This window comes from Arvicola amphibius, chromosome 11 (assembly GCF_903992535.2).
Source record: "Arvicola amphibius chromosome 11, mArvAmp1.2, whole genome shotgun sequence".
Lineage (NCBI taxonomy): Eukaryota > Metazoa > Chordata > Mammalia > Rodentia > Cricetidae > Arvicola > Arvicola amphibius.
This window is the reverse complement of record NC_052057.2, coordinates 15,594,909-15,609,909: the sequence shown is the minus strand read 5'-3', so window position 1 is coordinate 15,609,909 and position 15,001 is coordinate 15,594,909.

The following is a 15,001-nucleotide window of genomic DNA, read 5'->3' as shown; positions in this document are numbered from 1 at the left end:
TCACCTTCCTGCTGCCACACAGCTGAAAGTCACTGTATAGTGCTGAGCAGGCTGGAACTCATTCTGTGGCCCAAGCTGATCTTGAATTTACAGAGATCCACCTGGCTCTGCCTCTCAAGCGCCGGTGCTTGGGGCACCATTGCCCACTGAGAGCTCTTCTGATACCACGGTGGACTGTATCCCCTTAAACCGTGAGCCAAAATAAACCGTTCCTTCCTGAAATCGCTTTCTGTCCAGTATCTTGTCATAGCAATTAAAAAGTAATGAATGCCGGGCAGTGGTGGCACAAACCTTTGGTCCCAGCACTAGGGGAGGCAGAGGCAGGTGGATCTCTGTAAGTTTGAAGCCAGCCTGGTCTACGATGTTGGGCCAAAATTATCTCAGGGTCTGTACCTCGAGGCTTATAGGACAGAAAAAAAAGCCTGGCTAGAGTTTGAATGAGGATGAGACAGCAAAACTTAGGTAGACGCCCCTCCAGCCAGTGGGTGTGGCTGCCTCTCATTGGCTGGAGATACTCTTAGGTAGACGCCCCTCCAGTCAGTGGGTGTGGCTGCCTTTCATTGGATGGAGCTACCCTCGCATCACACCATGTCACTTAAGCTACATAAGATGACGCTCACAGTAATAAACTGAGTTCCTGCTTGTCTATCGCATCTGATTGTTCATCGTGGGGCTGCAGAATGGGCTGATGATGCACTCACCTTTCCCTGGAGTATAAGGAGGCCTAGCAATGACCAGGGGAACACGGAGGCTCCAGAAGCCTGGCAACTGGAGGCTCAAAAAAGCCAGCATACAAGAGCTAGTTCCAGGACAGGCTCCAAATCTACAGAAAAACCCTGTCTCGAAAAACAAAACCAACCAAACAAAAAAGTAATTAACAAATTGGCCGTTGTGCAAAACAAAGAGCAGCCATGTAGGTAGGTGGCTTCTGAGAGTTCCCATGCCACCCAGGCAGAGGGAGGCTTGGGTGTTTACATTTGGGAGCTTCTGAAGAAGGCAAGCAGGCTTCTGCTTCTTTCCAAAAGGCCTAGCGATGGACAGGGATGCTCAGGTGGGATGCTCAGGCGGAAAGATGCTCCCGGCCAGGTAATGAACTGTCTGTCTATCCCAGTATGCTTAGTCAGAGCTGACAGAGTGGTCCAAACAGACCTCCTTCAGTGACTGCCAGCCAGCAAGGCATAAAGCTGAGTTACTGAGTCAGGGATGCCTGAGGGGTCATGGTCAAACCTTCCCAAGGCTGCTAATCTCAAATCAGCATGTTGTCTCCCATCTCCTTGGAGTAGCTGACTCTGTGGCAAGTCACACCAGAGACAAAAGGAACCTCAGAGACAGTGTCCCAGGTGTTCTGCACCAAGCTTCTCTGCTGTGTGAGCTCTCGGGCTGGCTGTTTTGTTTTCCCAGACAGAATAATAAATCTTCATGTTGGGAGGCTTAGCTCCATTTCTTGTCAGGTTCAAAACTAAAGTTTACTTTTTGCCTTCAACCTCATAGGCCCTGGGGAAGGTGCTCCGGTGTCCACAGAACACTTCTAGCTAGTTTCGCCTTTCATTTTTGAGGTGCCATTGCTTACCAGCAAGAACTCTAGGCTGTAAGTAGGTGGGTGGCTTCTGAAAGTTCCCACACCTCCCAGGCAGAGGGAGGCTTGGGTATTAACACTTGAGAGCTTCTGAGGAAGAGGCTTCCTGTTTCTCCCTTCCATGTTGCATTTAGCACGGTGGGTCATGCTGGAGTTTGACAAACACCTCCAGGTTCTTTTCAGTGCCAGAATGAGGAGTTCAAGGTTATCCTCAAATCTCCCTTTAATTCTGGAGGACTGTCGTCCTCTGAGTTCCTACTTAGAAGCTTACCCAGCTGAGGAAAACTGAGCTAGTGCCTGCCAGACTACCCTCTCAGGAGAGTGCTGAACCCACAGCCTCAGAAATGCCCAGGCAGCCCCACTAAGTGTTCCTTGCTTTTTCATGATCTGATTTCTTAGTTCCTCTCCTCCCAATCTTGACCAGCGCTTCCCAGTCTCCTGAGGACCCTGGTGGCACTGTAGAGGTTTCAACTGAACTATGTCTCTTGCTCTGCATCCTTGTGACAGGCCTGTGATCCCTTCCCGAGCTGGGCCTGACTGGTCAGACTAGCCTATGCTCATGCTGGGTGACCCTGAAGAGAGGCAGTGCCCACGAGTGACCGTTCTCTATGACCCTAGAGGGTGATTCATTCAGGACCCCTGTCTCCATGTCTCAATTTTCTGGACCTCTAGCTGAAGCATCTCTGCCTGTCTCAGGCCTGGCTCTATTTTGCCCCCAACTCCTTCCTTCCAGAACTTTTTTGGCTTCTCCTAAAAAAAGAAAAAAACCAGGGCTGAGGAGATGGCACAGTAGTTAAAAGCATTTGTTATTTATGCATAAGACCCAGGTTCGATTCCTAGCAACCGTATGATGGCTTACAACCATCCATAATTCCAGTTCGAGGGAGATACACCATCTTCTGTCCTCCAGGGCACTTCATGCTTGTGGTGCACAGCCATACATGCATGCAAAACACCCACACACAGAGAATAATAAATTATCTAAATTAATTTAAAATTAAAAAAAAAATAAATCAAGAACCATCCCAGACTGTGCTTTGCTGTATCCACTTCAGAGTTGGTTGACATTTTATGTATTCCCTAAGGAAATGAGCAATACCTTTTCTCATCCACAAGGAAACTCTGGTTTTATTTTTCTTGTAGGTTTATGCATCCCCTCCACCTTCTCAAGAGTCTCATAGGGTCCAGACTCCAGCATGGACTGGGCCTTCTTGCTGGTGTTCCTGTCTCCTTGGTGTGTGCTTAGCTGAGAGAGGGGGAAAGAAGGTGAGGAAGGGGGAGGGGGAGACCGGGAAGAGGAGGAGGAGGGTGGGAGGGACAGGCAGACACACACACACACACACACACACACACACGCACACGTACGCACACGCGTGCGCACACACACAGATGTGCACACACACACATGCACGCATGCACACAGGAGTGCAGACTTGTTCATGGTACAGTCTGCCAAGCAGCACCCTGGGTGTTTCTCCTAGGGCACAGAAAACTGCTTCCCCACGGGTCAGATCATTTCAGGCCTGTGTTCTGTTTGTTTTCTTGCCCTTTCTTCTTAGCAAATTTGCATTTCCCGATCACTCAGCTTGTGCAACATGTATTTCTCCCTGCACCCTCAGAACAGTGAATTGCCTTTTGTGCTCAGTTCCTGAGGGAGGAGACTGAGCAGATCTCCCACCTGCGTGGGGTCAGAGAAAGCCTGAACAAAGACATGCTTGGCCACGGAGGAGTCAGGGAGAGGGGTCTGAGCCTGAGTCTAGAATACAATCCCGACTGGTTGAGGGTAGAGCTAAGTTGTGGGGCCCCTGAGCCTCCTGCTTCCCAGTGGGTATGGAAGGGCGGAGCGGGCAACCTTATAAAAAGTACTGTTGGCCTCCTGGGGTTTCCACCTTGTCTGCTCACAGTACCCAGCTTATCTGAGGCTCAGAGGGCGGAGTCTCCCAGGAGGAGCCAGGATTCGGGTGGGCTCCGCCTCTGTCACTCTGTGACCTCATCTGATACTGACCCTCCCAAGGTAACCCTCCCCTTCCCTGGCCCTCGGAGTGGGGCAATAACTCCCGCCCCACCCGCCAGTTTCCTGAGCCTGATGTGAAAAGCAAACCCACACCGTGAGGCAACGCGGTGAGCAGCCAAAGCCCTTGGTGAGTCAGAGACAGAGTCTCCTATCTTTCCCCAGAGTTTACCGGCCATCCTCCGCCCAACTACCAGGAAGCATCTGGTGACCTCGTGCTGGCCCCTAGTGGCCAAACTGCACCCAGTTTATTTCTGTTGAATTTTGATTAAAGTCAATAAGACAATGTAAATCCATTTGTGGAAAAAGGGTAATAACAAATAATAAAAATAACACAGCAATGGACCCAACACAAGATGCAGTCATAAAGCACATTCATTATATATATAGTACACACACACACACACACACACACACATATTTGGTTTTTTGAAACAGAGTTTATCTGTAGCTTTGGAGCCTGTCCTGGTTCAAAATTTTTTTTGACAGAGGAAAAAGTGCATGAAACAGACCAGGTGGTTACCTAGGATGAGAGACACAGGTGGTCTCACTCTTCCCCAGTCTCCCAGCTGCTGCCTCTGGGTTAAGCCTTGGAGAACCTGTCTGATGTCTGGCAGCGTCCACTTGCCAAGGCTACCCCAGTACCGTCCCTATTCCCCCAAGACAAGATGAAGGCGCAGGGGAGGAATCAAAGTATGTAGCTGTTCTTCCTCAACTCTTTCAAATCTTTTCAAGTCACTCGGGAATACAAAACTCTTGGTGCGAAGCCTTTTCTTTGCTGCTTCTGAGACACCTCCTCTCTGGAGAGTTGTTTTCTTGTAGATCAGAACTGTTTAGCCGCTGGCTGACGCGCTCTCTGAGCGCGTCCTCACACGTGAGCTCATAGACTGCTTACAGCCTCGAGGTAGGACTGTCCGTGTGTGAACCTGGACAGTCACCCGCTGGGGAGAAAAGGACGGCAGCGCCAACCGGGAACTTTAACCCCACATTGCCTCGCTCCTCTTGTGTCAGGATGAGAACAGGCTTCAGGGTGGGGAGGAAAACACACACAAAAATTAACATTCTGTTCCTTCATACCTGTGGAATAAATAACCTGGCCAACAGTTACCCTCCAGTCTCGGTGAATGGGAAGGAAAACTGATGCCCTCTGACCTGCTCAGCTGCTTTCCTTTCCCTTCTCCTCTGTGATAGATTTACAGGGATCAAGCTCTCCTCCCACCCTCCCCTCCACTTCCCTCTGTTCCTCCCTTTCCCTTTCCTTCCTCTTCCTCCTCTCCTTTTTTCCTTTGCTTGTTTTTTGGGGGGTGGAAGAAAAGAAAGTCTCATGTAGTTCATGTGGGCTTTGACCTGGCCATCCTCCTGCCTCAGCCTCAAGAGGACTGGGATTACAAGCCTGCACCACCATGCCTGGGACAATCACCTCATTATTCTACTTGTCGTTCGACTGATTCCCAGATTTGAGTAGTTTCCTGCTATGGACCCTGTCCATGTCCTTGCAGCCCTCGGTCCCCTGTCCTGAGCAGACAAGATCATGGGCTTCTAGATACCCATAACAGATCCCGGGAGGATTCTGTCAACCTGGTGCCAAGTATTTGGGTGGCTTTCATATACCAGCAAGCACAGCTCAGAAGAGCTTGAGAGGGACTGACAGGGAGGAGGAAGACAGGCACAGAGGCCTCGAGGATCCAGGAGAGCATCTCGACAAGCCATTGCGACCCCGTTCCAGGACTGGGTTCTGGGAAGGACTCCTGACCAACCCTTTGACATTTCAGCACATTATCTACAAAGTTCACATTCAAGAACTGTGTGATCAAGTCAAGAAAAAAAAAAAAAAAACAATTGCCAGTTCATAATTGCCCTGGGGTGCGTGTGGACCACGGACTACGTGAGCTGTACAGCCCTGAGTCACGACAATCCAGGTAAGCACCCAGAAAGCCTTCTTCCAGGTCCTGCCTCCGTGAGAGGTATTTAGTGAGCTCACGGTTGGGTTCTTACTCAGTCCAGGAAAGCGCCGTTTCGCAAACATCTGTGCTCCAGGCACTGGCATTTTCGCACGAGGTTTCACAACCCTAAGGAAAACCTTGCAAAGTAAGGATGATGATCTGCCCTGCTGCAGGTGTTAGTACATCGAGTTCAGAGAGGTCAAAGGACTTGCACAAGATCGCAAGGCTAATGAGGAAAAGTGTCGATTCATACCTGGTGTGAGCTCCAGAAAATGGTCCACCCTGGAAAGGACAGTGTGTCTGACCAAGGACAATTCTGAACACCTCTGCTCTGGGGTGTGAAGGAAGGCCCTGATAGCATCTTAGGTGAGCCAAGTCAGGTTTTCAGAGATGAGATTTGCAAATCAAGCCATCAGATAACTTAGCTATGCATAGGTGTGACTGCGCCCAGATTTGCCCTTTGTCCCAGTTTCTCCATTCCTTCCCTTCCTGTAGACAAAGGCCAAATCATAGCTGTGTCATACCTGTGGCTGCGTTTGTCTGTCTGCCACAGATGTGTGAGCAGCTGTGGGCTTACCAAGAGAAGAATAGAGGAAACGCAGGCTTTGGGGCTTGGTGGGTTTGGGTTTCAATTCCACCTCTGCCAGGCTGGAGACATGGCTCAGCAGTTAATAATCTCACTAGCTGCTCTTCAGGACGACTCTGACCTTCCAGGGGACTGAGGTTTCATTCCCAGAGCCAACATTGTGACACATAGCCTTCTCCAGCTCCAGTTCCCAGGAATCTGAAGCCCTTGCCTGTCCTCCATGGGGACTGCAATGCATCAATGCATGCAGTGTACAGACACAGGCTGGCCAAACACCCACACACATAAAATAAAACCTTTTAAATGAGCCCAGTGAGCCTTTAAACACTAAAGCATAAATTCCCCTTGTGCCTTAACTTCAGGAGGGAAAGAAGCTACCCAAATTATAGAATAGGGATGGGGTACAAGGAGAAGTCGAGAGGCAGTGGCAACGGCTTGCTCTATGTCCTGTTTACAGCCTCTGCAGAACATTCAGGCCCAGGGCCGGTAGCTGGCAGTCCTAGATCAAGAGACATAATTTCAGAGGCCCCAAAAGGCTCAGGGAACTCCCCAAGTTCTTTCCCGTGCAATGCTTTAAGACTGGCTTTAAGGCCCTGGCCACCAGTAAAAGATAACCATCCCTAAGAAATGATGATTCTTTACACTGTTTAGGGAATCGGCGGGCAATGGCGGAGGTCTGCCATGGAAGCAGGAAGATTCTTGTCCGTTCACAGGCTCTTAGCTAAGCCTTTTATAGACTAGCCAACGCGGTAACATTGTAACTCTATCCAGGGCAACAGAGTCGTCCTTCGCTGCTGCTCCTCTTCCTCCTCCTCCTCCAGCTGTTGCTGTTAGAGGATCTTTTATTGACATCATTTCTCTCGTACTTTGTGAACTGGTTTTTCCACTTGTTGATGTGAACTATGACGTCATGAGGGTGGCAACCACCGACACTACAGCACACAAATTGTGCTGCGCCTAGGATTTCTTAAACAGTTGGAGGAAGTTCTCTAGCTAAGGACCAATCATGCTGTACAGGTCCAGCAACGCTGGTAATCTCATCAAAAGTGGCATTCCCACTGGGTTTAATCACTGTCTGTTTCTTTCTGTCTCCCGGTGGTTTCTTGGGGGTATTGATGACGGGGAAGGAGAAAGGAGGAACTACTCAGCCTGGGTCCTTTCTGCTCTGAATCATCAGCTTCTTGTAATTCTCAGATCATTCAATTATCAGCAATTATCCTGGCACCACCAACCTTTTGCGGAGCTACCCCTGGGAGCCTGACCTTGGGAGTCAGAGCAGATGGGGTGCCAACCTCGCCATCAGTGCATCCCGGATATCAGGCTGGGGTCTAGCTGAGGTTGAACCTGGGTGGAGCGATAGCGGCAGCTGAAGTCTGGTTACCCCTAATTCAAGCCAGTTGAGGGAAATCACACTTTGGCCATCTCCAGACTTAGCAGCCGCTTACTACTCTGGCGCTTAAGAACAGAAATCTCTTTCCAGGTCTAAGGGAGTGGGATTAACTGAGACCAGACCTCTATAACTTCTGGCACAAAGCAAGAACTCATGTCCATCCCCAGCCCTCACCCCTTCTGAGGAGACAGCCACCCCCTGCCTCTCTCCACAAAGGTCTTCTTTGCATTTGTGGTCAGAGGACTTAAATTGGTGAATGGCCTTTATATATATGGAGGTAGTCTGAAGGCCTGGGGGCCCATATGAAGACAGGACTAAGCTGTCAGAGTAGTCCTCTCTCTCTCTCTCTCTCTCTCTCTCTCTCTCTCTCTCTCTCTCTCTCTCTCTCTCTCTCTCTGTATGTATGTGTGTGGGGGGTATGGGGGGTGTGTATGTGTGTGGGGGTGGGTGGGTGTGGGGGTGTGAGTGGGTGGGTGTGGGTGTGTGTTGGAGCAGTGCAGGAGTGGGAGGCCTGTTGGGGCTTGGTGTAGAGAAATAGGATTGTTCTGTTCTAGGCCTAAGATAGTTCAGGCCCACATCCAAGCAGTGACTGTCCCACCCCTGCCCTGGCCAAGTCAACCACTACCAAGTGGAAAGTATTTCTTGGAACCTAGGGAAAAAGTTTTGAGACAGTCACACACAGATAGACCAGGCCTCTTGGCAGAAGGTCTCCAAAGCATATTGGTGCCACTCAGCCTTGATCTGGCATTACCAACTCAAGCAATATGGCGATGGTGACTTGGGTATATTCGTTTCTGTTTATCTAGATCACATGAACCAAGGCTGAGTATAGCCAGGCCAAAACAAGCAGACCTTGACCTGGCAACACACCAAAGCATTGGTTTCACCACGTTCCCTTCTAATGTCCCTCAGCAGGATTGACAGTCTCCACCGGGGTGGCGTCTGAAGACTGAAATGACCCCTCTACACTCACTTTAACTTTAACCATTTGTTTACAGGCACAGCGTAGAGCCGACTCAGAGCGAAATGGGTGAGGATTTTTCACACAAAATAGAGCTGCTAAATGTCCCTTGCTCAAAGTTGGAGGAGTGGTTGTTTAAAGTCCTCACCCACTGCATCCAATTGGCTCTGCCTTTCCTGTGTAGGGTTACAGCCCCTGGCCCCAGGAGCAATTAATCTGGTGTCGTCGTTTCTTCCCTGAAACCAGCTAAGCCGGCCTTTCTTGCTGGTAGATTTGCTGAGAACTCTTCAGCAAGATCCCGCTTCAATCACTGGCGTTTCAAAAGGGCTCTTGCAGTGGCAAAAACGGTTTCTTTGCTATGCCGACGTTTCTTTCATCCATGAATATTTATGAGGTGCTCACACAGAACCCAGAAAGGAGGAAAGGTCTTCTGTCTGTGTGTGTGTGGGGGGGGGGAGTTCCGCACCACCCCCCCGAAACAAAACATTTTGTTTTTGCAAATTAAAGAGCATTAGTTTGTTATCAGTATTCCTTCTGTTGCCGTGATTTTCAGACACGGATAGGTTTCTACGACTCTCAAATGACTTTCTTCATTGCCCTGAAATACTTGCCCGGGTGGAACTCATAACTTGTGGTAAGTGGTGAACCCGACAGGCAAGGTTTCATTTTGTTCTGACCCATTTTCTCCCCTTTCCTCCACCCGAGGACGAATCTGCAGCCACTGGACTGTGGCCAGAAGTCACCGGGGACCTCCAACTGTGACAGTTGTCAACGGCGGTGCGGTGCTGACACCTGGCGGTGAGGGAGCAGCAGGCGGTCCCCCATGGTCCCACCGTGGTGGGAACAGGGCTGCTGGGGTTCCATGTGGTCCCAGGGGCCCAGGCACTAAATGTCATGTGATGTGTTCTCTGGTGTGAAAACGCTTCAGGCCACGTACTTGACTTTCACCTCGGGGTATGGGACACTGTGGGTCAGATGGCTTTAACAAAGAAAGGCATTCTCCAGGAGAAAGATGGTTGTCTCTTTCAAGAAAGTTCTAGCTGCAGTAGGAGCTCCCCAGTGAGGTTTGCTTCACCCTGGTATTTCCACAACTGGCCTGCTGCCTAACATGTACGCGCTACGTTAACACCGGGAGCTGGTATCAATCTTTCTCCTCCTCCACAGGCCGTGGATGAGTACTCATGTTTGGAGTCTCTGGTTAAGAGAAGGGATACAAAGAGGAATGGAGTTCATCTCTGGTAGTTTGACTGGACAATCTGGTCAGGCACAAGAAATGATACTTGCCCGCACAGAACAATGAGTCTGGAATACTCACGGAATAATGCTGCCTGCCGGTGTGTGGGGAAGAGCAGCGGGTGCTCCACGTAGCACGCACTGTCCGCGGCAGCTTTTCTCATTGCAGGGCAGGAGTGAGGCTGTGTCTCCAAGGAAGTGAGGACAGGACAGAGGCCCCCCCTCCTGTGTGCCGGTGTCTTTCTGCACATTGTCAACCCCACAACCGTAGAAGGGAAGCGTTATCCTAGATAATACACAGGGGAAGAAACTCGGGCTCAGGAAGGTTCAGTAACTGTGCCATGCAGCCCCCAAGCAGAAGCAGTCGACTTCCTGATGAAGACAAGCCTAATCTAGAACCCATGCCCCCTCGGCTCCCCCCCTACTCCCCTAACCCTTCCTTGGGAAGCCATCGCACCCTGCCAGGTAGTTCTGACCTTCACTTGAGAAGCTCCCAAAGCAAGCAGACATCGAATCCAGGAAGCAGTGGCTAAGCGGGGGAAACTGGTACCCTTCCGTCTCTAAGCCCCACAATGGATGGGCTATCTCAAGACCTGAACACCTAAAGGACAGGCTGGGCTCAAGGGCAGGCATCTCTATGGCTATGCTGCTCCAGTTGTACTCAGCTGGTGGGCAGCACCTACTACTGAGTTCCAAAAGGCCTCTGATGGTTTCAGTCTCATTATAAAGAGGCCAGCAAACCCAGACTTGGAAATGGTAAAACAACTTAAAACAAAACTCTAATAAAGCCAGCAGTGTAGTGGCTAAGCATCTGGACTCTGCAACAAACTGGGTTTTTTTTTTTTGTTTGTTTGTTTGTTTTGTTTTTCGAGACAGGGTTTCTCTGTAGCTTTGAAGCCTATCCTGGAACTAGCTCTTATAGACCAGGCTGGTCTCGAACTCACAGAGATCCGCCTGCCTCTGCCTCCCGAGTGCTGGGATTAAAGGCGTGCGCCACCACCGCCCGGCTAACAAACTGGGTTTTAAAAAATACTTGCTATTAAGAATTATGTGTTTATGGTGTGTGGGTAGGAACACAGGAGCCCCCAGAGAACATGAGAGGCCCTGGGGCTGGAGAAGACCCAAGTTCGGTTCCTGGAAACGATGTTGGTGGCTCACACCTTGGGTTTGATCGTGGCTATCACTGTGTCATATCACGGTTTCATAGGTTTCTCCCTCACAAAAGGGACTCAGAAAGATGCACGAAAAGGGCTGGAGACGAATCTTGCTGGCAGAGTGCTTGTTTGACGTGCATAAGGCCAGCAATGCAGTAAGTACATAATAAAATGAGGGAGGGCTAACACGTTATGTGTGAAACAATGTCATCAGGCACTTACTGCTTATATTAAAAGGGTTATAGAGGTAAATATCATAAGCTAGAAGAATTTAGCAAGGGATAAAGTGGGCGAGACTAAAGATACTTGTAATTCCTTGGAAACAATTCCCTGCTGTGTTCAGAAGAAGGTTGTGTGGATCAGCTGGTGTGACACTTGGAGACTGGCACACTTCGCTTAACAGTGGCGTCTAGCGGCAAATGCTGTGTAGGGAAAGAGGATCGCCCATATAGGAGCTGACGATGTTCAGCAAGGATTGTCCCAGAAAGAGGACAAGGCTGGAAATGGTAGCCAAGTCCTATACATCTGGAGTGGATTCATCATGACCTTTCAAGTCATTTCATCTTTTTCTGAGTCAATGCTGATGCTCCCAAGAGATCTAGTTACACACACTAGAGAAACACGGATGGCATGCATCTTAAAGTCCTACATGTGAAAAGGGGTTTTAAAGTGCTCATCTTAACTTGGGTATTGTGATGGATGCATGCTCTTTAGCACTGGGAGGCAGAGGCAGGAGTAATTTCACAAACTTAATTTGATCCAGGACTATGTTTAAAAATAAATATCAGCCTGGCAGTGGTGGCACACACCTTTAACCCCAGCACTCGGGAGGCAGAGGCAGGCGGATCTCTGTGAGTTCGATGCCAGCCTGGTCTACAAGAGCTAGTTCCAGGACAGGCTCCAAAGCTACAGAGAAAACCCTGTCAAAAAACCAGAAGAGAGAGAAAGAGAGAGAGAGAGAGAGAGAGAGAGAGAGGGAGAGAGAGAGAGAGAGAGAGAGGGAGAGAGAGAGAGAGAGAGGAGAGAGAGAGAGGAGAGAGAGAGAGAGGAGAGAGAGAGAGAGAGAGAGAGAGAGAGAGAGAGAGAGAGAGAGAGAGAGAGAGAGAGAGAAGAGGAGAGAGATCAGGGCATAAAATTATAAAGGTGTCTTCTACTCCCACATCTACAAGGAACGACAGAAATTAATCTCTGAAGATGTCTTAGTAGCTCAGATGTGGCACCAGAGGATTCCACAGGCTTTACTTCATCAGTTCCTTTGCAGACTTACTTTTCATAGTGTCCCACCCGTGAAAGCCAAAAGCCACCTCTTTAAAATCCTCCTGTTCTTTAGTAAAAATACTGTTTAAGCCTAAATTCTGGGCCACTGTTCAGAGTTCTATTCTGTGGAGGTTTCTCCTGCAGGGTGTACACTGCATACATTAATCAATTTGCTTGGTGTCCTCTGTTTAAAAAAAAATAAAGTTCAACATTAATGGAAGACAAGGACTATTTTAGGGCTGAGGCTGAAGCTCAGTGATAGAGTGCTTGCCTTACTTGACCAAGAATATACTGGCTCCACCAAATGGGGGATAGGGAGATAGCAATTAATCATGTCAGTTTGATGGGATTTATATTGCCATGGAAACACATCTCTGGTCATGTTTGTAAAGGGCTATCTACATTAAGATGATGTAGGAAAACTCATCTTAATGTGGACAGTACCATTGCATGAGTTGGGATCCTGGACTGCACGAAGAAAGTAAACTGAACATAGGTTCTCATTACTCTCTGCTTCCAGTAGGCACAATGTGACTAGCTGCCTTCTCCTTTCGCACTTTCAGGGATAGGATGGACTTGATTCCCTGAAACTTATAAGCATAAACCCAATAAACACTTCCTTAAGTTGTTTTTTTAAAGATATTTATGTGCATTGGTGTTTTGCCTGCATGTTTGCGTGTGTGAGGGTGCCAGATCCCCTGAACGTAGAGTTACAGTTGTGAGCTGCCATGTGGGTACTGGGAATTGAACCCCGGACCTCTGGAAAAGTTGCCAGTGCTCTTAACCACTGAGCCATCTCTCCAGCCCCTCCTCCAGTTATTTTTGTCAGGTGTTCTGTTGCAGTACCATGAGGAATAAATGAAGGGAAAACTCGTCTGTCGGATGCAGTTGACATAGGGAATGCTGGCATGGCAAAGTTCTGTGAGAATTTCTGATCCACCCCCACTCCTCCCAGATCCACTTCCCGCTAGCGCACACCTCCCAACTTGTCTCCTGGTTTCTTAATAACCCATGCAGCCCATATCTATTGAAATATGCCATCCACTGGTGCCTAGTCCACTTATCAGGGGCCTCAACTTGATAACTGACTCTTCCCGCTCCACAGCCATCTGTCAGTAGTGTCTCGGGTAGAGGGGGAGGGGGCAGGGAGGCTTCTCAGTCCTTCCTCCTCTGGGCTACAAGTTGATTGGCTTTATCTTGTCCAAGTCTTTCAAAGGCAACCAAAGCTGCTCTGTTCCTGTCATGTCCAGGAGATACTGGCTTATACTTCCATCAGGTAGACAGATTTATAAACAATATGACCATAAATTTTGAACCCACAAAATACTTAATGGTAAAAGGGAAACAAATGTTTTCATAAAGAACACTGTCAGCATCTTAACCAGAAATTGAAGTCAACAGCAGCAGGCAATGGGGCAAATCATCAAGGATTAAAACAAGGCTCTGAGTTGAGCCCTTCTACTGTATTCCTACTCAAACCATTAGATTTAGAGACCCAAATCTAATCATAGTTAAGTATCAAGTACACCCAACTTGAAGAATATTTTACAAACAATTGGTTTTCATTGAAAGATATCAAGGTCCTGAGGTGACAGACATGTCAGTTGTCCTGATCTGGTCATTGTACATTATAAGCATACACGTTTGAATAATACCATCCCTCATAAGCATATTTAATTACTGTTAATTAAAAACAAAGGCAGAGATGGTAGTAGTAGGTGCCTGGAATCCTAGCACTTGGAAGGTGGAAACTTGGCTAGTGAGTACCATTTTGGAATACATAAGATCTTGATCTTGTCTAAAATAAAAAATAAAAACAGGAGCCAGAGGGGTGTCTGTCACACACCAACATTGAGAGATGGAATCAAGAACCCTGTTTCTAAATAGATATGTGGTCCATGTCTTTAATCCCAGCACTCAGGAGGCAGAGGCAGGTAGATCTCTCAGTTTGAGTTCAGCCTGGTCTACAGAGCGAATTCCAGGACAGTCATAACTACATCAGGAAACCCTGTCTTAAAAAAAAGATCAAAGAACTCAAGGCAAACATTATTCACAATTACGTCCCAAACCAGAAAATGGGGTATTACAAGATAAATGGTTGATTAAATAAGGTCGGTAGACCCCAAACTTGGGTAATTATAATGTGGAATTTTTTAAAATATGGAACACAAATTTAAGCACTTAGAGATAAAGGGACATATCCAAAATAGCAGAAAAGATACAGAGAAGGGATAATAATTTGGGGAATCTGAGTGAAGGTCTGTGAGTTTTTGCAATATTTTCATTGCCTAAAAATTACTTTGAAATTTAATCTTAACCAAGAGTGTTGGAACATCTTATCATCTCAGTGCTGAGAGGCTGTGGTAGGACTGTGAGTTCAAGGTCAGCCTGGACTATACCTGAGATTGTTTCCACAGAGGGAAAAAAAAGAAAAGCAAAAATTTCCAAATACTCTGGACCAGAAGTGTTTGGGTTTTTTTCAGATTTTGAAATATATACATATAGATAACATAATCATGACCTTGGGACCTAAGTGTAAACACTTCCATCTGTTTCAGTTGGACACAGAGGTGCATGACTTCAGTCCCAGCACTAGGGAGGACTGTCAAGGTTCTGCGAGTAAGAACTAGTCAGGTAGGAGTTCCAGGCCCGTGGAGCACACCCATGAGTCCCTGCCTCAACCCTGCCTCCCCTCCCAAAACACAAAGCTCACAAATCAAGTGCCTGCTTCATAGATACCTTTTACAAATGGCCTGAAAACAATTTCATAGTTTATATTCAAGTATGAATAGAGACAAAAGGGGGCAGATTACTAAAGAAATAGATGGGCTGGGTCCTAAGATGTTACTGCTAACTAGACCAGAGTCACGAGGCTGTTTGGGTAAGATCA